The 24,752-nt window shown below is 37.4% G+C and overlaps 1 protein-coding gene and 1 long non-coding RNA gene across 9 annotated transcripts in view; one reads left to right on the top strand and one right to left on the bottom strand.

Annotated features, from left to right (window-relative positions):
• Trps1 (transcriptional repressor GATA binding 1) overlaps positions 1-24,752 on the top strand; it is a 231,408-nt gene that overhangs the window by 136,980 nt on the left and 69,676 nt on the right. The gene's annotated exons all lie outside the window — the stretch shown is intronic.
• On the bottom strand, positions 543-13,225 carry LOC134477936 (uncharacterized). Its single transcript, XR_010050255.1, has 2 exons — positions 13,088-13,225; positions 543-4,527 (listed from the first exon to the last, which is right to left on the bottom strand). It is a non-coding gene; the product is annotated as an uncharacterized LOC134477936 (long non-coding RNA).

Genomic DNA, 24,752 nt, shown 5'->3' with positions numbered 1-24,752 from the left:
GATGACATAAGGACTGTCTCCATCCAGGACACTGTGTGAACATTCCTTCTGTGCAGACTCTCCAAACTTAAGGTGCCTAAGTCATTGCATAGAGCCCCTGGGAGGCATGCTCTGAGCCCTTCAGATATGATGATAGCCACCATGCAGCTTTTTATGCGTCCTACCTACCCCAGGGCACTTGTCATCAGAAGGCCCTGATAAGATAGGAATGTGCCTGACAGAGGATCAGGAAGACTCAGTTCTGATAAGAGAGAGAAACATGAACAAAACCAGAAATAATTCTCCTGCCCAGGAGAACACAAACTTTTCTGCTTTTAATGTTTTAATCTTCAAGGACCACATGGTTTCTCTCACTTGGACTCTGCTGTTGCAAGTCATAGGCAAGAATAAAATGGACCTTGCTTGCCTCCAGTAAACCTTTATTTGTAAAAACAGACATTGGCTGGATTGGGTCCAGGGTCATAATTTACTAATCTTTGTTTTACTTGTTAGGGAGAAGGCTTTAAAGTAGATAAAAATAAGACGGACCTAGTACACGGACAAAAAAAGAAAATCTCTTTTTATTTCTTTTTTTCTTCCTAAGAAGCCCAAAGTATGGGCGTTGAGTGGGTAGCCAACCACCCCACATGCATGGAAGAGATCTTGGTATAAGCCGTGGGCAAATGAAAGATGGTGTAAAAAAGAAAAGAACGATGATACCCAAGACTGTAAGTCCCCAGGAGGACGAGGCAGGATGCAACAGTGGTCATTTGCTGACTTAGGTAGAGGGCCACCATTTGGGCTTCTCTTAAATTAGTATTTCATGTTTTTTACATGAGTTTAAAGCAACTAGGTTCATGTTACATAGTATTTCCAAAAGCTATATTTAACTTCTGTTAGTATATTCATGTGTCTTGAGTATCTGCTTGGATCTTTGCTAATCCCAGAGTGTGGAGGAAAACAGGAGAGGCCGACCCAAACTGTATTTCCTGAAAATATTTTTGTAGTGGGTTTTTAAGAGGGTGCGGTACAGGTGCTTTATGTTTTGTGTGACTAGGTCCTCTGCAAGGTGATGCTTATTGTAAGAATAGGAAGCGTGACTTATTCAATGGTTTGTGTGTCATTTCTGTACTCTTAACAGCATTTAAGGTGGAGCGGGGGCTGCCTGGTTTTGGAGTTGAAACAGAAATTAAACTTTTCGTGTTTATAAAATTGTCTTTGAAGCAATATATACTAATCTTACTAGAACATATATTTATGATGTGTTTTTGTAGACAAGTACAGTACACTAATATTATTTTACCATCCACCAACTTTAGGGGGGTTAAGTTTTGACCCAAATCTTAAAGTTGTGATTGATAAAGCCAAATAAATACATCATTCATATAAATATATTACAGTATTTTTTTATTTGACTTGTTGGACTTTATTGAATGTGCCTGTTTAGCTTTTATAAAAAAAGAAGAAGCCATGTGTAGTACTTTAAAAAATCTTTTGCATCAGTATTGGAGGGCAATTTGAGTTATTTGTGAACATGATCCTTTGAGAATAATAAATATTCACCCTTCATTTTAGGGTCCTTTTTAGAGGATGTTAGTTTATGTCATTCATGGAAATAATAGGGCCAAAATTTGAATTTACGATCTTCAGATTTTCATTTTTACAAACAAGTTAGCTCCTGTGGAATGCAAGTTTTTTTTTTTTTTTTTAAATACAACTAAAACCTCCAAAAAACCAAAAAAACTGTCCTTTTTGGACTTCTTATTACTTAAAAAAAAAATTACACGAACATACTGTTTTTAAATTTAGGCTTTAAAAAAATGTCCTCATGCTGAGTTCCTGTTTGCCAAGTTTTAGTTTGGAGAGAATTTTTATAGCTTTTATAAACCCCTGAAAATAGAAAATTTTAAATGGAAATTCTTACATACCCTTTCAGAGGGCCACAAACCTTGCTATGATTTGAAAATGAAGGTAACTTTTCATTCTGTAGGGGCAGCAGCAGTGACCAGAGGTGGTGGTGATTTTCTGAAGCACAGAACTCTGGTTTATGTGAGCTGTATTTTATATTATTTTCATATACTAAGGCTTAGCTATATGCAGATATGTTTGTATATGATAATAGTATATTTGATTTTAAGTGTAGATCTCTTTAGTCAAGTGTAGTTTGTATGTCAGAGGTATCTTACCCATCTTTTAAATTTGTCCTATGATCTACTTGTGATTTGACCACTAGATACGGTTTTAGATTTACTCTAGAAATTTTTTTGTCGTGGAATGGATCATAGCTAGGTATCTTTGGAAGTCGGTGGTGTAGGCACCTGCCTGGCAAGCGCAAGGTTGTGAGTTCGATCCCTGGTACCAAAAAAAAAAGTAAGGTAGATACTCAGCTAGGTCTGTGGGTTATTATTGTGTGTGCCAAAAGAAAATTGGAGAAGTATTTCCCCAGAAAGTTTGGTGAAGTTCATAGGTAGCATTTTGGTTAGTTTGTTTCCTGAGAAAAAGATTTCCAGGTAAAAGTATATGTTTATTTTGAACAAAGTTAATATAATATTTGAATGAGCTAGAACATTTTATTCAAGTGGACAGTCTGCTTTGGGTTTTTTTGTTTTGTTTTATTTTATTGTTTGGGGTTTATTTATTATATAGTTTTTGAACGTTTGAGACAGCGTCTTCTATGTAGTACAGACTGGCCTTGAACTCACAGTGATCCTCCTGCCTCAGCTTCCTTGAGTGCTGGGATTACAGGCGTATGCAACTACACCTGGTGGACACTCTGCTTTGAAAAAGGCAAAAATCTTTGTTTTCCCTGGAGTCTGTCTGTGCCCCTTTACTTTCTCCGGGAAGACACTAAATTTGTATTTGGCAGGAGATATACTTTATGAAGGCTTGACATGTGTGCTGTCTGCAGAAGTGCACTCAAAAGGGAGACCAAACAGTTTGATGAAGGACAGCTCTACAGGAGGAAAAAGAAAGTAAACAGACTTCTATAAGACGGATAACTCGTCCTTGAAACAGGTGCATGAGTTAGTGATGGAATATTGCTTAACTACCTCCTGAAATCTTTTACGTTATTTCTTTAGTTGAATGAGGCTTTCTAACATCTGCATCCGGAACTAATTCTGATAACCTTGACATTCAGATTGGAGATAAAGGATAGATAGCTTTCCTGCCAGTGCTTATGGCAAGGGGAATTACCTAATATTGATAAATACGGCAACGTGACATCTGTGTTGAATTCTCAGTGGACTTGTTGAGCTGCATAAGAAAGGAAAAAGAAGGGATTTCTTCTCAAGATGTGAAACACTTTGGGAAAAGACAAGGTCAAAACTGAAGCATGACGTGATGCAAAATATTTTCAATCTTAATGAAAATATCTTTCAATAACAAATTGAGGGTTGAGGAGCACTGCCACTGTTGGAAGTTGGATGGCTTTCTAAGGGCGTAGGAGACCAAACTCAAGAAAACTGAATTGTATTCCTAACTGGCTTATAGTTTATAACTTTACAAGTTTATGGCTTAAGATTTATAACTTAGGAAGAACAGATACATAGTTTGGGGATGAAAGCCTGAATTATAGAGGGATGACCCGCATTCTGGCGTGAATATCAATCAGTTCAGTATCTGGAGCTGCACAGTTGTAAGATGCCTTAGAAGCTCTTTGTTTGACCACCGGAAATGTATAATGAAGATTAAAGTCCGTATCAAGCCCGCTTGGCTGTATGTGTTCGCGGTTCTGTGTGATTTATCAGGAGCCACGGACAGGTTCCTTTATTTCATGCAACTCGCTTCTTAAAGGGAATCAACCTCCTTCAGAGTTCCCTAGTGTAAATTATACTTCAGTTATTTTTCTTTTTCTGTGTAAAATTGCAGTGTTTTTTTCAAGGAAAAAGCAAAGGATACAGCACAGTCAGGTGAGCTTGGTTTATGATTCTTTGGATACGGATGAGGCTTCTTTTGGCTGTGGTGAAGTGGAGCTTTGGAGGATAGGAAAGATGTAAGTGGGATCAACTGGGTGCAGCGTGGATGCTGCAGGAAGAGCCACATGGTTTGAATGTAGTGATCTTCCTCTTGAGCAAGAAGATGGGAAGCTAGAAACCTAGAACATCAGGCTAAGAAATTCAATTTTGCTTGTTAGTTGGAGTATTGCCATTGAAATTTTCAAATGAGAGAGATGATTTTTGCAGATTAATTCCGTGACAGTGATCCGCTGGGAAGGTGGGGGTGGAGTAAGACAAGGAGGCCCTTGAAAAGCTGTGAAATAATAAATACTCTTAGGTCACAGCAGAGGCAAACAGGGCAGTTGAGTGGGGCTGGAGCACTGGGGAGAAAGGCGTCCACTGCAGAGAGAATTCTGAAGCACCCAGGAGACACTGGGTATGTTGCTGAAACTGCAGAGTAAAGAATCCCTAAGGTCCAGTTCGTCTTGTCAGGACATAAGCAGGTTCTTTCCTTTCACATATTTTAAAAATAACTCTTTTCTTGTGATGAATGAATCTCTTTGAAGCTTCTCTGTTGAAAATTCTATTTGGTTTATGGCTCTTGTTGTTTCTATACAATGACAAAAAATTTAGTTAGCCTACATACTATGTCACAGATAATAGAAATAATAATCATAACAAAAATTCAGTTGGGTTGATTAATATTTGGCCTAAACTGTCACTCGCTGTGTGTTGTATGTACTGTTAGATCCTGCAGTATTTAGGCAGCAGGTGGATTGTGAGGTCCAGCCCTTTCCTGGACGGCTTGTGTCCATGTTGCATTTGCCTCTGAACCCTCAGCTTTTGTTTTCCTGCCCAGTACCTAGGAAGTACTCCAGATATAATAAATGAACAAACAAATAAATGAATGATCATTATGGCTTTCATCATTGGTTGGTTTGTCCCAAGCATCTTCATGGAAAGAGGTCTTGTTCTTCTATTAAGAAGTCCTCTGCTTCTTTGAAGAGATGAAAAAACTAAGTTTAATTTTAAGGGAAATACCCCATAAGTTCATTTATCATGACTTTTCTAGAATGTTGTCATATGGAGAAAAATAAACATGGAAATGTTTGTTACTAACCCGTACACACTTACTTGGTCTAAGGAGCCACAGAGGATTTCAGGAGGAATATTAGATTGGCCAATGTTTTTAATTCAGGAATAAGGGCCCTCCCAAATGCTGCATAAATGTAAGTTCACATTTGGGATCTTTTCCAGAAATGCTCAGTGTCCGTTTTTCCCAGGATGTGTACCCTCTCAGGGTAGGCTAACGTTTGGAGACCATTTAGACTACTTTCCAATTGGATCTGGCCTCAGAGTTCTGCAGCAAATGAGCAAAAATTGTAGAAAATCCTGGGTTCAGCAACCATAGCAGAGTTATAAAGAAAAGGCTTTTTAGCTTCTGTTTCTTGTGCCATTCAACAAGATGTAGAAGGAAATGCAGCCAGATTGAATGGTCGTTACCTGATGAAAAACAGACATCCTTTGGATTATCCTTAAGCAGGACTGAACAGGACTAAATGCAATTAGAAGACTCCACAAAGGCCGAAATGGTGGAAGAAAACAAATGGTTACAAAATACAAGCTTAGGTAACCCATGTGTCTCCAAGTGGCATATAGGAAAAGTACCAGGGGAATTCGTATTAGATTCATCTGCTCAGACGGGTACTAAGGTGATGTTTTGTAGAGGAGGTTTGTGGAATTTTTATGTCAGCTGTCTCTAAAAAGAATGGAAGGATACTTGCACCTCTCTGCTGATTGTTCATATTTGACTGTGTCTAATATTTTTGGGGGGTTTTTTGGTGGATTTTTAGGCCCAGGGGGTTTGACCCCTGGGCCTTAGCACTGGGCTGTGCCCCTGGCTCTTCTTTTATTTTTTAATATGAGAGAAAGTCTCGCTAGGTTGCTGAGTTACCCAAGCTGGGCTCAAATTTGAAATCCTTCTACCATGTTTAATCTTTTTTTTTTTTTTTTTCTGTTTTTATCGGTACCAGGAATCGAACTCACGACTGCCTGCTTGCAAGGCAGGCGCTTATGCTGCTGAGCTAAATCCCCAGCCCCCTACCTACCATGTTTAATCTTTAAAATAACTTTTTTACCTACTAAAAAGATTCATACCTTGTGTACTGACTCCATTATAATGATGATATATAATATTTATTGTCTTCAAAATGAAACATGTTGCATACATCCTTGCAATAAACTCAAGTTTAATTCTCATTTGAAACCATGAAGTAATTTCTTCATGAAATAAAATACTGGACATGTCTGTTTCTTTGAAATGGTATGCTACAGTTGGATCTTACAGTTAGGAAATGGGATTTTTTTTTTCTTTCAGGATGGCAGATTATTTGCACAGTTTTCAAGGAAGAAAGCGTGACAATTATCCCGATAAAGACTTGTTTTTGAAAAAGCTAGATAAGCTCTTTTCTGCACACTCCTTTTAGACACTCAAGCAGGGCATCAGGATTCACGGCTAGCTGAGGCTTCACCCTCAGGCCAGACCTATAGGAGCTGTAGAAAATGATTTATGCATTGTAATAAATGTTACTTCTCAATCTGTTTGCTTGTTCAGTGGTTGAGGTCCCAGAAGAAAAGGTCTATCTCAAATTAGGACTGGCATGTATTATCTGTCAACTTTATATAGAACTGTAAAAGTCATTCAGCTGACAGTAATATTAGCGGGATGTTTTATGGATTTGGTACTTGCGTGCAGCTTTGCAGGGGTGAGGCGTGTGTGCGGGTCTGGGGTGCCGCGGCCCGGGATGGAGCTGCGTGTAGATGAGCTGTTTCTGCACTCCTCTGCGAATGAACATCTGGCTCCCATATTGATTCCATGTGTGAAAATGCGATCAGCCCATATAATGACCAGAATCAATCAGGCTTCAGCCAAGGAGTAATATACACTGGTCTTGATTTGTTAGACAACTAGAATTGGCGGCACCTTGCATAATTTGGCACCAATTGACAAAGATTAGCCTGTTTGGGGGCCTGGGATGGTTATTAATTTGAAACCCCCCTTAAATATTTTGCAGAGTAAAATCAGCTGTAACTTATTTGTCCTGGCCTCCTCCTCTTCCTACGACCTCTAATTGTTTTAGACAAACAAGTGAGCTCGCAGCCTGTTCGCTTTACACAGAAAGACATGAATTCTTTGATCCATACAATATTCTTTAGCTCAACCTTGGAGCTATTTACCGAGGAGATTTATTTGCAGACAGACAGTAGATCGGTTCCTCGTGAACAGGAATGAGTACAGCATCTTTGGGTTTTCAGCTCTAATTTCTGCTACTGACTGGACAGGGAGAGATAAAACAAAGCATTTTTAGCTTTTGTCCAAATCATGCTTTTTATGTACTTTTGAAAGCCAGAAATTAGGTAGACTTTCAAACCCGCCTGCTTGCTCCTCCCACTCCACGTTTATTAGAGCAGAGTGTGAACTCAGAAACTGACCAAATGCTGTTTCGTTTCTGTGCTTTGTAAAATCATGAAGAAATACGTGTGAGCTTTGAAACGGGACAGATGTTGGTTGTAAACATTTTACAGAGGTGTCTCATTCTTTAACTTGGTACAGATAAACTACTTACACAGTACAAAGAGTAGGTATAAGGGAAAAATAGCCGATAGCTGCCAAATATACTTTTAAAAACTGATTATTGCTATCAAGTTTTTTTTTAAAGATTCAGACAATTACTTTGAATTTAGGTAACTGTATTAAAAATCTAAACCAACACTTAATTTTTCCTCCAACTAAATGAGTTATTTGAGTGTTTTCTCTAAATGCTTTGAATATAATGATTTAGACAGTATAATAATAACAGTGAAAGATTGTTCCATAAATACATCTGTGAAATGTAAGATGTGAATGCCATTAAAGATTATTTGATTTCTACAAAGAGAAACAGTGAGTTTGACTCACAAAATCGGTTTTAGAAATAATCTTCAGTTGTAAATTGTGTCTGACAGTGACAACTACATTAATCTCAGAACTTAACTAACTTAACTTGTTAGGCCTGTGGATAACCAGAATATGAGAAGTAACCCTCCTTTTTTACCTTATGTGTTTCTATATTCTATACATTTTCTCCTACACATTTATAAATTATAGGGGTGGGGATATGGTTTGGCCCTACAGTGCCTGCCTGGCAAGTGTAAGGTCCTGAACTCGATTCTGGTAATATATATGTATATATTTATAAATGTTATATATATATTTTTTAACGTGTATTTTTGGGGAAAATCTTTCAAGATCTTCTGATTTGACCCTAATCATTTAGATCATTAACATCATTTATGGCGTTATTTTCTTCTTGTTTTGAATGATTTCATAAATAACTGTCAGAGGGCTGTGCATAGCATCATACAAATATTCACAGTTCAGAGAAACAGTCTTCATGGAAAAATTTGACTCATAAGGCAGTCTTTGTTGACAAATTATTGGAGGCTTTACAGTTTTAAAACTTTTCAGCCTTTCACTGGTATACAACTTTCTAAAATAAGAAATAAAGAAAAATACCCATTTAGAGGAAAGCATTTTGAAACGGTAGTCATACTTTTAATTGGGAAGCTTCTACGTCTAAACAAATTTTCAGTCTTTAAGTCTCTGTGTTTTAAAATCTTTCAGATTTCCCTCCACAGGCTTAAAACTCTGGTAGGTAAACAGGCTTCATGAAATTTTTGCCTGATGCCTTGTCAGATTACCTTGTGAGAACTGATTTAGAGACACTTTAAATAAATACATAGCTCTTAGAAGTAGGTAGATGATGTATTATTTGTAAAAGTAAGAAGATTCAGGAAAAAATTTTAGAGAATGAGAGTGTGTATGTGTACACACGCTCGCGTGTACATGTGTGGGTGTGTAGGATGGGTAGACCAAAAGGCTTCAGAATTTCAGACCATTCAGTGACAGAGCCACGCGTAATGTCTATTAAAGAAGCTATGCTCTCAAGGTGTCACTTGCAGTTGACATTTTAGAAAAAGTGGCAAAGCATGTGGTTGTGTCACACATTAAAACAGTTTCAGCACACATGGGTTTTCCTGTGTTTTATAACTAGCTTCAGGTAAGAATTCTTGTGTATTAAAAATATTACCACCATGATTTCAAAGGGAGCCCAGGGTGTGTTACTGGAATGTGTGATAATTTACCATCCTGTCTGCACTCTAAGTGAAACCATGCTCACAGCAACGGTACTTAAATATGGTTTAGGTTATATTTCAGATGTGTTGTGGACAGCTTTATATTTCATAAGGCACTTCTTCATCTTTTTGTGCACTGGTTGATTTGGTATAGTTCTGTCATTTAAATAACCACACATGCTAATTGAAGGTGACAATAACATTGGCAGCATTCCACAGATGCCATGGAACTGTCTTCTGTCTCACCCTTATTTACGTGAGTTTGTTTGATACAGAAGGACGTACATTTTCCACAATGATCAACAGTGTGGTTGTCTGTTTGGATATGAAGACATACAATCTGTCTTATAAATTTGCCAACCTCATCACCTCATGCAACATTATCCGGAGGTGGTCTCAGAGTCCGAGATTTCCTCACACCTGAGTAAAAGTTTCCTTTTTTAGTTCATTTGAAATTTATTTCTCAAGTAGTTTCAATGCATTTTAACTAGCTGGTTACAGAATGAATCCAGATGATGGGGGATCACATACTTCTGTCAAAAGCAGCACTCTTGGGCCATTTCAGAATAAATGGACTTCACTGATTACTATGCAAAGAGAAATAACTCAGTGTGATCAATGTAATTCAAGTCACATGGCCTAAGCTGTGGTAAACTTAGTATTTCTCTCAAATTTATTGAACATGCCTAGTGTACTTTTTCATTTGTTTCTTTTTTGTTTTGTATTGTTTTGTTATTTTTGTTAAACAGAAGTATGCAGAGGTAGAAGAAAGGATCAGTTCTTTGTTGGGTATCTTGGGATATATGTTTCAGAAATGGGTGTTCCTTACTAAAAATTAACTAAACTCCATTTATGGAGGAATCTTGAATACACAGAAATAATCTGGGCTTTATATTTTAGACAATCAGAATCATTTCTCCTGACCCCTTCCTCCTGTTTGTTATTCTTTATTTGATTTTTCAAAATTTTTTTTATACTCATAGTGGCAAATTCACATTCCTGTGGTCCTCGCATATATGGGGCTTTGTAACCCTTTTTTCAAATGAATGAATATATGCATATTCTCTGTGTAGGCTGTAATACGATTCTGAAATTGAAGCAGTTTTAGTGGATTTGGGTTCATTGAACTTTGGTAACCAGTTGCATGGCAGCAAGAAATGATAAGGGTTTGGGGTTTGACAAAAGAAGATGGAATTTGTCCTGCCTGAGATAAATAAATAAGTAACTTGGGTGGGAAAGATACAAATTTCAGTTGAACCACCTAGAGAAACATAGATCTGGAGGTTTTATCCCAAGTTGTCTGTAATTATAAGGACAAAATATTATCACCCTCAGTCACAATGATACCAAATAAGGAGAAAACATGAATTTTGGTGCTGTAATAAATTGGTGGCATAAATTACAGCATTACTATATTAGGAAAGCAGTGCTCACACTTCTCAGTCAATCCAGAAATAACTCCAGAATCAATCAAAATGATGACAAAATGCGTATTGTGCGTAGATTAGCATGTTGTCAATAGATGAGTCCTTAGTGTCTCTTTTCAAAATTATTTTTAACCTTTTCAACTTGGCAACATTAGTTGTAATTTTTTAGAGCTGAAGGAATTTTAAGAAATCTGACCCAGCCATCTAATTTTGTAAAATAAAACATAATTTTGTTCTCTATTTTGATTTGGCTTATGAGTTAAGAAAAACTATTTTTGTTCTGTGCCACATATTTAAATTTGTTTCTTTTCCTATGTTTTATTAAAAACATTTATTAAAATCTCAAAGAGCTCTTTTGTAAATGTAGGAAATACATCAAGAAACCCTTAACAAGTCCATCAGCAGTCAATATTTTTCTTTGGATTGCGGTGTATTCTTGCTTTTTTGATGAGTTTTTTGACAGCTGTTGAATTGTCTGACCATTTCTTGAACAGTCTACTTTGTAAGTCACCAATATTTTTGTGGTACATAATGATAAATCTTAAAATATTTTGAATACATAAAGGGAAATGCCAACACATAGGGTATTGTTTCTTGCATAGCAATGAATTTAGATTCTGATACTTACATTGAAGATTTATTATGAAAACAAATTAGCAAACAATCTTTATTATTGTAACCAGTAATGAATATGCATTACATGTTATATAAATGGTATGCTCTTTCAAAAATGTGTAAATATGTGCATATGTGTGTAAAGATTCCACGTATGATTATGTGACCTCTTTTTGACAGCTTCTCTGCCTCTTGATTGGCCCTAGCTAGCACTATTCACACAATACATATTTTTTGAGCACCTACTTAACTCTGGTTCAAAAGCTGTGAATTGAATGGAGGTACTTTATTTTAGCTAATTTTTGTATAAATGCCACCTAAGCTTTGGACTGGGCCTCCGTGTATTTTGATACCCACCATTTGGTAAATGTCCACATTGGTGGACTTGGGGCTTTTCTTTTGTATCCCTTAATTTTGCCTGGGTCCTGCCTCAGAGAGATAGGAGGAAGAGAGTTGGTAATTGGAGGTAATTAGCCTTTCATTATTCTAGTTTTTGAAGTTAAAGTCTATTAGTGCGCTCGCCTCAGGGGATTTATTATCTGTTATAATTTGCTATTTTATATTCTTTGTTGGGTTTCTCCATTTTTGATCCGTGTGAATAACAAAATTAAAACTAACTCAGAGACTGTTATGCCTTGGTTTATCTGTGACTGTGTTTGGTGCTATCATGGAAGAAATGGGCTCAATTCTGCTACTTTATCATTAGAGAACGATCTTTATTTTTTTCAGATAACTCCTTTCTGGCTCACTTAAGTCATATACATGGATGTGTTTCCCACATAATTAAGCATGAGATGACTTTGTAATGCGGGGAAGGTAGGCTTGATCGCCTTTGGTGAATAGCGAATCGTGGAGAATTTCAAGCCTGGGAGGACACCATCAGTTGTGAGTTTTAGAAGCTTATTCTGCTGACAGTGAGCAAGGTGGTTTGAAATGGTCAGTAGGGCATATCCAGATGTGAACAGACCCCTTAGAAGTTCTGAATAAAGCAATGGAGTAGATTTAGAAAAGGTTAATTTAAAAGGTTAAGGCACCTAGAGTTGGTGCATATTGCATTGCATGTGAGAAAAAAAAAAAAAAAAGGAAAATTACTGTCCATTTTGCCAGTTCAGAGGTAGAGAGAAAAGGAATGGCATGTTTTTGTTGTTTATTTTTGGAAGGGATCAATGTGACACAAATTGCAATTAAAGAATTTTTTAAATCAGCATGTTGAATTTCCCATGTGTGAGATCCAGGCTTTAAAAATGACTCCAGAAGATATTTTTGAGTTGGTTACAAAGATTTGAAAATTATAAGTAGAGTTATCTCTGGAGAAACAGCAGTAAAAAGATACTGCCCTAAAACAAGATCTGCATGCACATGTGTGCACACCACACACACACACACACACACACACACACACACACACACACACACACACGCAGTGAGTTTGTTTGGTTCATATGTGACATTTCAGCTTCCATAAAGTCAACCATATATACCAGAACTGATCTCTGTTGTCATTAAACTCAGTGTAATCAGAGTCATTTATGTAAACATTGGTTACCATTTTTGTTAATCACGTTGGTCAGATGAATAACAGACTATTCATGCTCTTTCTTCTACGTGTCATGGGATAAGCAGTGATTTTTAAAATTAATATTATTTCTGTCTTTGGATATTATTTGAAGGTATAGTTACTCAGCTCAAAGACGCTCAGAGTTTAGTGAGACTGTATCACAGCTTACCAAGCATTAATTATTTCTGTAATAATGGAGGCGGACAATGGAGAAAGTCTAATTCACTACCATTCTACCCTCACTGTTATCCTGCAATTGTCTAAGGATGACACTGAGATTTCTGTGATGTAAATGAGTCTCATGTTTCCATAGATACCCTCATCATTGCCCACCCTCACGAACAGCGTCCCAGTATGTGCCAGGGTGCTGTTTACTTTCTCTTTTGGGGACATACCTTTATATAGGATCCAAGTGCTTCATGGCTCAGACATAGTGATGATGTTCAGTCGTGTGTCTCGCTCTCGTTCTGTATTCATGAGAGGTTTTCTGATCCTGCAGAAACACGCCAGAGCCTCATTCCCTCTGCCTGCAGGAAACGGTGTGGAAATACAGTGCCTCCAACAGCTTGCCCCTTACTTCAGAAGCTGTTGTAAGAGCCACACCCGAGTTCTGATCATGACTAGGACTTCCCAAAGCTCCAGGACTTTCGCTTTCATCTTGTTGTTCAGAGGTGAAGCCTGGTCTTCAAAAGACCCCGCTTGGAAAATATGAACCAGTTTGAAAACAAGGTGAAGGCTTTGCCTTCAACAGATAAATCAACTATTTTCCTGATACTAAAATATTTATAAGAAAGAAAATGAAGAAATGATAAACCAGGCATTAGGTCACTGGAAAGATATTGGTTATGGGCAATCTTCATTCTTGTGCATAGTTATGAAAATAACTGAAAATTGTTTGGTGCAGAGAAGCGTAACAGATTTAGCCATAGTAGGTGCTTATTGCTAAACTAGCACCTTTCACTTTCTGGGAAGTTTTCCTGAAGAATTTTAAACATTTGACACCCAACCAGGAAGCATTTTAATAATGGATAATTGCAATAAACTTGGATTATGGTTTGGAAAATATACCTGGTCTCTCGGCTTACAGAATCATGCATCACCAAACTTGTTAACCATGTCTTTGTTTACTTCGTTTATTTTTCATAAAAATGGGAATAATAGTTACCTTTCAAGTTCTGTTTGAAACATTATTTGTATGATGTATCCGAGCATTATAAAATTTCTGACAGCTTTTGTCTTTTTTAAAAATTTAGACATACTTCATTCCTCGAAAGATTGCATTTAATAGCATAATAGGTAGGTTTAAAAGGTGAGCACTGTGGGACTAGCTTAGTGGTAGAGCTTGTGCTTAGACTAACCAAGGCCTTGGGCTTAATCCCTGCCAAGGAAAGGAAAGGGAGGAGGAGAGAAGAGAGGGAAGGGAAGGGAGGGAAAAAAGTGGGGGGTTTCAATGAATACTTCTAGTTTCGGATGTCTGCCAAGCCTTCCAGGTAATAATTGCTCATGATAGAAATATTTTGGTCCGGTTAAAACTTCAGTGAACAACCAGGATTACTGGCGGCATGTTTGTTTTCTTTTAGTGACAAAGAAGTGTCTAACGGTGAATTGTGTTTCTTCAGAGAAAAAAATGGCATAACATTTCTTTCGTCATTTCAGACAAAGTTTGACTTTCTTTGGGAACCATGAACCTCTTATTTCAAATGTGTTAAACTCCATATCTACAGGGTTTATGTTTCTACTCTACTATATCGGTATTGGTTCATATTGGTAAATTTTCCAAATTGTGAAATTATTCACCAAGTCCCAAGCTAAGATTAAAAATCAGCACTGCTGGAAATGATCCTAACGCATGCAGTGGAGATGCTTTTGTCAAGTCCACAAATCTGCTGTTGTTTGTTTGTGACTTTGGTGCTTGGGGTAACATTGGGTAGTTGTGTCCATTTCTCTGAGCTGTACCAGATCATCAGGCATTGTGAGCTCTTCGTTTGTTACCTAGTATTATACAACGCACTTCTTCAATATCTGGCTAATATTTGTTAATTTCTAGCCTGAGTAACTGTGCTGCCTGCTTCTTATGATTTTCTTTTTTGATATTTCTAATCTGTTAAAGCTTTCAAAGTTGGCAAGAATCCCATCAAAGATATGGTCAGTTTTGTTCTTAAATAAGGATGTTACATTCAGTGCATAAATTTCCTTTCATGCTTTTGACTGAGCATCTTGATTGTTATCCCTTTGGAAACATGAATCTATTTAATTTAATTTTAGTTTAATTTTTGAAAGATGAATTTATTTGCATGCACAGGATTTTTCTTACAGAGAATAGTACAGTACTGGAAAGCCAATATAACTTTGGAATTCTCTACTCACAACAGTAGTCCTAGCTTTCAGAGACAAAGAGCATCAGTTAAGACATCTTCCTTACTGGCATCATAATAATCTACTAAATTTGTCTGTAGTTTTGCAACATTGTTTGTAAAATATCTTAGCAGAGGTTGGATTCAGGAAAGATGCTTTCCCTGGAATCATGAGTTCTTATTCTACTCTTATATCTAAGAAAATCTTTGACTTCCATCTGAGTCTGTCCTAGGTAGATCCTGGGGACATAGTAAATTAAAAAATTGTCGCTTTTCTGTGTTCTGTGAGATCACTGATACTATAAATTCTTCTGACTCTTGTTTACGTCACAAGCATACAATTACTGAATGAACGATATTAATATTAATCGTAATGACATCTTTTTTCTTTGATATCTAAATTGTTTTTGTCTTAATCACATAGCAAACTGATATTTTCTTGATTTTAAGCTACTTGTGGGCAGTACCTGGCTTTTTTTCAAACGTTCCATATTTCCTGTAGAATTTTATGTGTGGGGATAGACTCAGAAGTTAATTGTACTCATCGAAGCACATGGTTTCCTGATAGCTTTAGAGCATCCCTTCCTTTTAATGCCCCGAGCACTCGTAGACCCTCAATAAGTAATTAATTGGATTTGTGTTTAATATTTGAATAGCATAAGACTACATCTTGGTATGTGCCCACACTCCAAACTCAGGTATACAATGGATGTTGCCTACTGGGACTTGTTAATGTAGCATCATTTTAAATGAGGTGTTTCTTGTATCATATGTAAGGTCAGCAACTGAGCAAGCAGATGGTCTCTGCTCTTCAAAACTAAAGAACATAAAGCTGGAGAGGAGATGCCCAGGCAGCTTGCTTGTTTCCAAAAAAGAATCTGTAGAATTATCCTCCTCCCTTCAGTCACTTTCGCTGCATTTTTAAAATGTAATTGCCTGTTTATTCAGAAAAGTCAAAACTCATGGACATGGAGGCCCATTTCTGGAATTGACCTAGGCCCCGAACACAATGACTGGGCAGAGGGGACGGAAGTGTGACACCTGTAAATACTGATGTGGGGTACTCTGTTCACTTCACACAGCACCTACATGAGCAAAGTGATGCTTACATCACACCTGGAGCTTTTTATTTCATTCTAGTATATTACCAGTTTTATTCTCTTGCTTTGGACTAGTGAAAATGTTATTTGAGACAGTGTATTTTTACAGTTGATAAATGGTAGTTGCTAGCATGGGAAATTTAGGCAACAAACCTTGGGATAGAAATGTGTACAGAGTAAAACTAGATGTTAAATGTAACATAAATATGTATTAGGAAGTTTGATCTGAAGTTGTAGGACAAAGGTTGGAAACTGCCAACCTCTATAACATACGACCTCATCGTATATGCTACTGCTCACCTTCAAAACATCAAAATCGAGTGGTTTTTGTTGCTATGCAATGTTACGTTCCTTTTTCACAACATTTGGAAATTTCACTCAAACTTATATTTTTCATAAACACTGAAATAATCAACAAAATTGCTGACGGCAAAGTTTAACTTGCTAGATTTGTTTTCTCCCCAAACTCTTCATCGTAATGATACGTATTAGGTTTCAGAATGTAAACACAAAACATTTAGATCTGTTTAAGCAGATAAACTTGTTAGAGGATATTAATTGCCACTTAAATCTTTCCCTTCTTTCTCCCTAGAATGATTTATTTTTCTGTCTTTGGTACTGCTAATTGTGCTGCGGAATAGTTACCTGTTTGCAAAGCTAAGAAAGCTGCTCCAGAGGTAGGCAGGCTTCTCACGTTCACCAGGTGCTGTAACAGATGATGTCACTTCCCGTCCTAAGAAAGAGCTGGACTGTCTTGTGTCAAAAAACAACCCGCGGATCTCAACGTGATTAGACTTTGGAGACCAAGGAAATGAGTTCAAATTGGAATTCTGCCAGCAAGCACTGGGTCCTGCTGATAGTTTGTGAGGCTTTCTTATTGGTAATTTTATTATTCAACATAGTAAAAATAGCACCTGCTATCGCTTAGTTACTGTAAGGATTAGAGCTAATAGATCTTCAGATGCAACCCCACGGTTGGACAAGCTGAAGTTAGTTCCCTAACGGATGTTGCTATTGATTTACTCTGTGTGGCTTGAGAAGTTGGGAAGAAAATCTCAAATCGTGGCTTTTATTACAACCCGACAGTTAGAACTGATCATCCGTGAAAGGATCTAAGCGACACCCTTATAAGGAAGGGGTCAGATAATTCAAGAAGTAGTAGTAGGCTCAATTCAAGCAAACATTTGGACACTCTAGAGCTTTGTTGAAACAGCAATTACTTCAGTATCGTCCATTGCTTGGGTTTAACCAGCTCCTCTTCATTAGGTGTGTTTCTCCACAGCCCTTTAGTTCTGCCAATGAAAGGGCTTGGAAAGACTTCCATTTCCAAATTGCAAATGGTGATGCTCAAAGACATTTAGTAGCTGGCAAGGTCGCCCAATCCTATTTTGCATGAGCAGTCATCCTGTAGTATACAGGAGTACTCTCCATTCTTCAAATGGAAAACATTACAATTCCAGATTCTTTAGGAGTAAGGAAAAAGGTCTCACTCCGTACAAGGCTAATGTAGGCATATTTTCCCTCCAATTTCCGCCATAATTTGGCTTTTGTTTTTTTCGACGTAGCTCTATTACACGATCTAGTACAGGTTGCATCATAGAAGTAAATAACAGTATGTTTCCTTGGGAGCAACTGAACAACAGAATGAAACAGTGCTTACTGTTTTTTGAAAGTTGTGTCAGATTGCCATGGTAATACAGAGTTACATCATGTTGTCATAGCAACCCAGGATTGTAAAATGAATTTAAAGAGGATGAAGAGTTACTCTAGGAGTATGATTTAACTTTAAAGAGTTCATTCCTTCTCTCCTTTGTATTTCATTTTATTCCAATGAAATGAGAAAGAGAAAGATGGCTAGAGAGGGAATTCATACTTCTACCCAAAGAAGAGTAGCAACCGAATCATTGTCCCAGCCAGGTAAAATTCAAGGTCTGGAACTGGGAATCAGATACACCGTGGTGAAGCCAGGCCAACTTCAGCAGGAGGAAGTTCCACTCCCAGTGGGTTGAAAAGGTATTTCATCTTGCTTTATGATTATTCATGGCTTTCCTTTCAAGCAGAAACATCCTAGTCTTCCTCTGGAGGAAAAAAAAAAAAAAAAAAAAAAAAAAAAAAAAAAAAAAAAAGGCACTATTGAGCTTTGGGAGATGATTCATCAAACTTTATCAGGCTTTTGGGGAAGGTTGCTTTTTCTCCGTAATTAGAATGATTTAAGTCATTATAGTTGCTCAAGAGGTTCAACTTTGACCCTGGAGGTGAAAAACTAATTTCAATGCTAAACCATTTCTATTATTCTGCAGTGGTGGTGGGGGGCGCCATATGAGGCATTTGAGACTTTCCTCGCGGGAATACTTGGGCTGGGGGAGTCTAAAAATAATAAGGACTGAAGCAAAATAGATCTGTTAACTTTGAAGGTCTGCTACAAATGCCATTGTTTTCCTCAGGCCTCTCTGCTCTCCCCCCCTTGGTCTGAGCAGTCTGCTTTTGTGCTTTTTGTTGCTACACAGCCTCTTCTCCACTCGCTTTTTAACAAACTCTTGAAGAGCTCTGCAAGTTGTGGCAAGTTTGAGGCATTCCTAGTGGCCAGGTAGTATAATACTATTTTTAATGAATGTCTGTTTTCTATTCTTCACTGTGCTTTCTTTGGAAAGAGGCCCATGAAACAAAGTATTAAGAAAACACACTGGTGCCCTGGAATGTGTGTATTAGCTACAGATTATTTCCTATTAGCAGATTAGCTGCAAGGCTATTGGCTTAGAAAGGTCTTTGAGAGTATTTTGTTTTGTAACTGATTCAAGCCATGAGAGAGAATTGCCACCATGATTGGAAAGAAGAATTAGCTACTGTTGCCATGGACACTGAGGTTCACAGCCTCATTGTTAAATCTAGTGCTTCAGCATGAGATGCCCCAGCGTGAGTTCAAGCTTTGTTAATGCAATGATCGAATATTCTTTTGCAGACCTGTGACAGAATCTTGTGAAAGATAGGTGAAATGCATTTTTGCTAGTGTTCAGTTTTCTTTGTGAATCTGTGCATTCTACAGAAATAAAATGATTCTGTGCTTTAGATCTCCATGAAAACTAACGGAAACATCAATTTATCAATTTAAGTACCCTTGTAATATATTCCCATTTATAGTGTTTCTTTTAAAATTATTTATATATATATATATATATATATATATATATATATATTATTTTTTAAAGAAAAGCATAAAATTGCAAATCACCTTCTTCTAACACCTTTGCCAGGATGACTCTGACAGTATAAATTCATGCTGGTGTCTTCTGCTGGATATCCCTTCATTAAAATGCATTCTAGATGCAAAGTGCAGATTAGAGTACTCAGTGTGGTTTAAGGGTGGGCTGTATGCCATGTAACCTACATAGGTTCTAAATTTAAAACCAGAAAGGAATAGTGGAAGTTAAATGACAACTGGTGTATGCTGGTGACAAGGGTGAAAACTTGTCAAGTTCAAAGGGAAAGTGACAAAACCTTGTCACTACCAGATTGCTGCTACTACTCCAGTCTACAGATATTTAAGTGCAGGCTCAAAGCCAAGCATAATATTCTGCACTTCAAAGAGAACTTGTAGTCTTGACTGGGCTTTCTTTCTTTTTTTTTTTTTTTTTTGTATCTTAACATCTATTCATCAAAAACACTTTTGTTCTATTACCCCACTGACAATACTGTTTTGTTCATTTACTTTGAGAGAGACTTAGATTAAGTCATGTTTCTGCCACTAGCTGATCCCTAGCTTTGGGCCATTTCCTTGCGTGTCTCAGTTTCCTCATCTATAAAACAGAATGAGAGTAGCACTCACCTCATAGAGTTCATCTTGGGGATGTGTAGAGAGGGTGTGCTAAGCCCAGTAAACACCGTGGTTATGTTCCCAAATTTCCCGTCACTGATTTGCTGACTAATCCAAGCCTTCCCCCTCCCGCTCCAATGTTTTCTACTTCGCCAAGTTTTTTTCTTCATACTGTAAAATATATATTGAAAGTCAGTGAGACCTGTTGTGAGATTAAAAGACCCTTAGCTCATCATACTCATCAAGCCCTCTTGTATATATTTCTTTTATAAAAGTGTGCAGTAACCATATCTCAAGTATGTCAGCTTTCCATGCATTTTATTTATCCAAAAAAAATTAAATTAACTAGTTGGGTGTCATAGTTGGTTCGCTTGTCATCTTGCTGTTTACCGCTGTATATTGGTGATGCATAATTATTCCAGTGGTCTTTCTGGTACTGGGTTCTCACCAGTCAGGAAGGGCAGGGGGCCATTATCAGGTTTCCTGTGGATCCTTTTTGTTAGCCTTACGACAGAGAAGACTGTCTTACTTAAAACAGCATGAGAAAGACAAAGCAAGTCAGTTGTACTTCAGGATGAAGTGGGTAGTGGGTTCCTAGCCTGCACCTATCACCATTCCTCTCAAACATCTTGGAATTTAAATTCCATGAGATAAATGTAAATAATTCCCTTGCTGGAAAAGAAAATCTGAGAAGCAACGGTCTTACCAAAGACCATAGTAATAAAGCTGCACAGAGGGACATTGGAACCATCTTTGGAAAGAACTAATTACTCCACAGTAAAGGACTCCAGGGCCACCTTGTTTATTTCCCAGTCAGCACTTCAGGAGTGGGGACGAGGATTGCTCCCACAAACTGAGGTCCTGTTGAAAAGATTGAAGGATTTTCTGAAAACTTAGAATTCAGAATGTGTATATTGTGCTGTTGGTTGTTTTCCTTTGTATGTTGTATGTTTAGATGATGGTAGAATTAGATTATTGTGGATCAAAGGGTCACTCCAGTTTTGTACTTCAAGTGCTGTATTTTATTCTGCTGTTAATCTGAAATGCAGCAGAAGTTGCTTTCTATTTACAAAATAATCAAACCTCACGTATTCTGGAAAAATTTTTTCTAGTCTTTAATATTAACTTAAAGCAGAGCGTTTTAAGAATGTAATCATAGTTGCCAGTACCATGCGATGCATTTTGTCATCTTGGACAATGGAATGATTTGAGCAGACAAACAGTTGATGGCAACAGGAATAATAGAAAAAAAAATAGCCAAAATTTAGTCACGATTTTGAAGGAACAAAAGATAGAGACATACTGGTAACTGCACAAACTTTGCATTTGTTTGTATTAGATTCTTCATATTGTAGAACGATAAATAGAATAAATTGAATATTATTCTTTAGCCCTCTGAGGAATAGTTAGGTTCACATGCACATAAGAGTACATGTATTAACTAATATGCATGGGTGTATACGGTAAACTTCTTATGGATTTTAAGGGTAGATCACAATTTGAAAAGAATGTTAATGCATATAATGGCATAATTAACTATACCTTTCTCGGCTTCCTCTTGCAACAAAGGTACTCTAAATTCACTTTAAGGAAAAGTTAAGATGGAGAGAGTTATTTCACAGTTTCACTATCTTGGTTTCGTAATATCTGGATTTCATGAGGATTGAGACATTTAAGAATTCCCTGTAAAACTGTTCTTGCCCCAGTAAAATACCCTTGCCCCAGTGAGATAGAAAGTTTGTTTGACAGAACCATTTATGTCCCTTGCACTGATAGCTGTATAAAAATACAACTGTAAAACAAAATGGAATAAAATATAGAGATAGCCATCAGCTGAGTTCCACAGACATTATTTTATCCTTGTTTTCTTTTACACTAAGTAAAAAAAGAAACTGGAAGATGAGTAATTTTCCCCCTATCAAGGAATGAAAAGACTGGACAGTTATTTAGCAAGACCATCCCAAAAGGTCTTGCTAAAACAAACAAATAAAAGTTTTAAAAGGGCTAGGATCTAGCTCAGTGCAAAGGCCTTTAGTTTTACCCAGCCAAGCAACCTGAACCACTTCCCCCAAAAAGGAAAAAAAAAAAAAAAAAATCAGCTTTAGATGGATCAAGAAATTTCTAGTCGAATCCTCCCAGAGTTAGAAAAGAGTAGGAAAAGAATATGCAGTTTCTTTGAAAGTTTTTACAAAAATCATTTGACTGTGTTTTACCAAGCTGTAACATTTGCTCTTTTAAGAAGCCAAGTTTGTGCTAATGGGGAGTCTAATAAAGTGTCTTTCTGATAACATTTACTGTCCTCTGCAATGTCCTAGGCATACTTTTTCATTCTGCCTCAAGTCACTCTTTGAAATTAGAACATAATGTGGTCTCGAGAGCATCAATTCTTGATCTTTTGATACAAATAGAAACAAAATGTACGCTCTTTAATTAATGCTTAAAAGCCCAACTCTTTATGAGTAAACCAAGACATATGTGATTGTGGAACCAAATTCTGTCAGACAATGGGATGCTATAAAACTTTTTAACTAGAAGGAATCGAGTACTCCAGGAAGAGCTGTGTGTTTCTACGAAGTAGAATTTAAAAAACAAATCCAAACCTTTCTTCTTAAAAGCTTTTTGCATTTTAAGTCTGGGGTTCAACCAGAATATAATGCGAGCAATTGGGCAGTGTGGCTGGACAGCAGTTAAACAAGAAAATATGTTTTCTACATGCAGCGATGAAAGACACTACCATGTTAGTAATACCCCATTCCACTCACGTGCTTCTAACTGAAAATGTGTGCACTGTAGCTCACTAAAGCCAGGTGTGCACCCATGTTTGCCAAGAAAGGGGACCTGATACAGAGCGTGAGAAGGCCACACTAAATCTTGTAGGTTATTGGTAGATAAAGGATAAAATCCCAATGAAATAAAGGGTATAAAGTCATTAGAGTCATATTTCTAGAGGACAGAATGCTGTCAGTATTAAAAACAAGTAGAAGTGATTTAGTCTACTGATAATAGTATGCTTTTATGAGAATATTATAAGCATTAAAATGGATAACTACCCTCAATTATAATAATCATCAGTTATTCTCATATGTGATGATTATTTTAATTCCAAATTACCCAGGCGTATGTCTCTGGGTTAAATATGCATTTTCTGCCATTCAACATAAATTCTCCAAAGTTATCTGAAGTAGGAAGGGAGAATCTAGTGTGCAGAGGAAGTCTTTTCCAAATGGTTGTTTTACTGGTTATTTTTATATACTATCATTAAAAACGATTGATCACCATGACCCCCCCCCAGGCCATAACAATTAACAAACAGAACAATAGCAATTAGCAAAAAACAAAGCTGACAAAAATTATGCTCTGTGATTCCCTGTGTGACTGACTTGGTGTTACTTTTCTAAAAAGACAGTAGTGCCTGGCTAGGTTTTAACTTTTAATTATGACTGTAACCCCTCTGCTGAATTTCTCTCTTCTATTGCAATTCAGAGATATCTTTCATTTGTGTAAATCCCCTTTCATTTAAATCCTCAACTGTGGCACCCACTGTAGCTTTATTTTTATGAGAAAATGTGATGTTAATTGATGATCGCTTGGCCTATCTCAGTTACACACACGACACGCTATCACAGATTGGGGGTGATGTTGTGTGGCTTTCTGAATTGTATTAAACCATGTATTAGTGTGTCGTGAAGGATTTAAAGCGTAAACCTTTGTCACTAGTGTTACCAGGAACTGATGTGTGATTTCACCATTTCTTATTTTTTGAGCCAGTTTTTGTAACAGCGAGCCTGGCTTTCTCAGCCTATGTATACTTAAGGAGTTTTGAAACTGACAACTGTTGGACAAATTTGTGTTAGTACGAAAGCTTGAGTCTTGGATTTCCAAACTTCAGTTCATGTAAGCTGTTCACAGAGAAAACCAAGTTAAATTAGAAAATGTCTCTCATGTGCATATAATTTTAAGTAAATACATGAGTGAATCTTGGAATTAATTCCGATTTTCTTTCCTGTTTGACGAACCAGTGTTGAGGTGTAATTTAAAAACCAGTGAACAGTGCTGCTGTTGCTGAGGGTTAGACAAGCAGGCTCCTGATGATCTGGGGGACCCATCCGTCCACCTTATTCCCTCTGGCATACCTACTGACAGCTGGCTCTTGCGTCAAGTCAAGATGACCATTAAAGATGAATGTTTTGACTTGATTCAGGTCATCGGGTAACCCTAGACAAGCAACTGAAGACAGTCACAAAAGGAACTTCCAGACTGCTTCAGAAAGTGGCAAGAGTGATGCGTCAGTGCGTTGGAATGGCAGGAGGCGGATGCCGTGACAATATGCCTCTCACTGGAATACGTTTGAAAAACAGAATCTCCACATTGACCATACTTATTGATCACCCCTCCTAGAGAGGTCACAGTCAATTCTTAGAAAGAGCAATTGTGCTTATGTAATGATTAAGGGCTGTGCTTTATGCCCGCGAGCGCTCTGAGGTCAGGTGCTTATTTATCAGTGAGAAAACGGAAGCACCAAGGAGTTCGTTCCCAGTTTGTTTTCAGAGTCTGACACAAAAAATTCAAAGGTGCGCTTGTCCTCTGTTCCTTTCCTTCTGCCGTACCCCTCCTAGGTCACCTTTCATGTTTGTTCATTCCTCCACGTTGGGCTTTGAGGATGTGGAGACAAGTAATACTCACTGACTGCTTTCTGGGTCACCTTACTTGTGTCCTTGTTTATTTCCTGCTTCCTTAGGAGGGAAGCTCCTAAAGGCTGGCCTTTGCCTTTCTCCTGCTGTTTTTCTGGCATCTA

This window comes from Cavia porcellus, unplaced genomic scaffold (genome assembly GCF_034190915.1).
Source record: "Cavia porcellus strain 051 isolate PalLab524CR breed Dunkin Hartley unplaced genomic scaffold, mCavPor4.1 scaffold_10, whole genome shotgun sequence".
NCBI classification, from domain to species: Eukaryota; Metazoa; Chordata; class Mammalia; order Rodentia; family Caviidae; genus Cavia; species Cavia porcellus.
Note: the sequence above shows the minus strand (reverse complement) of the source record. Positions and strands in the feature narration are given on the sequence as shown.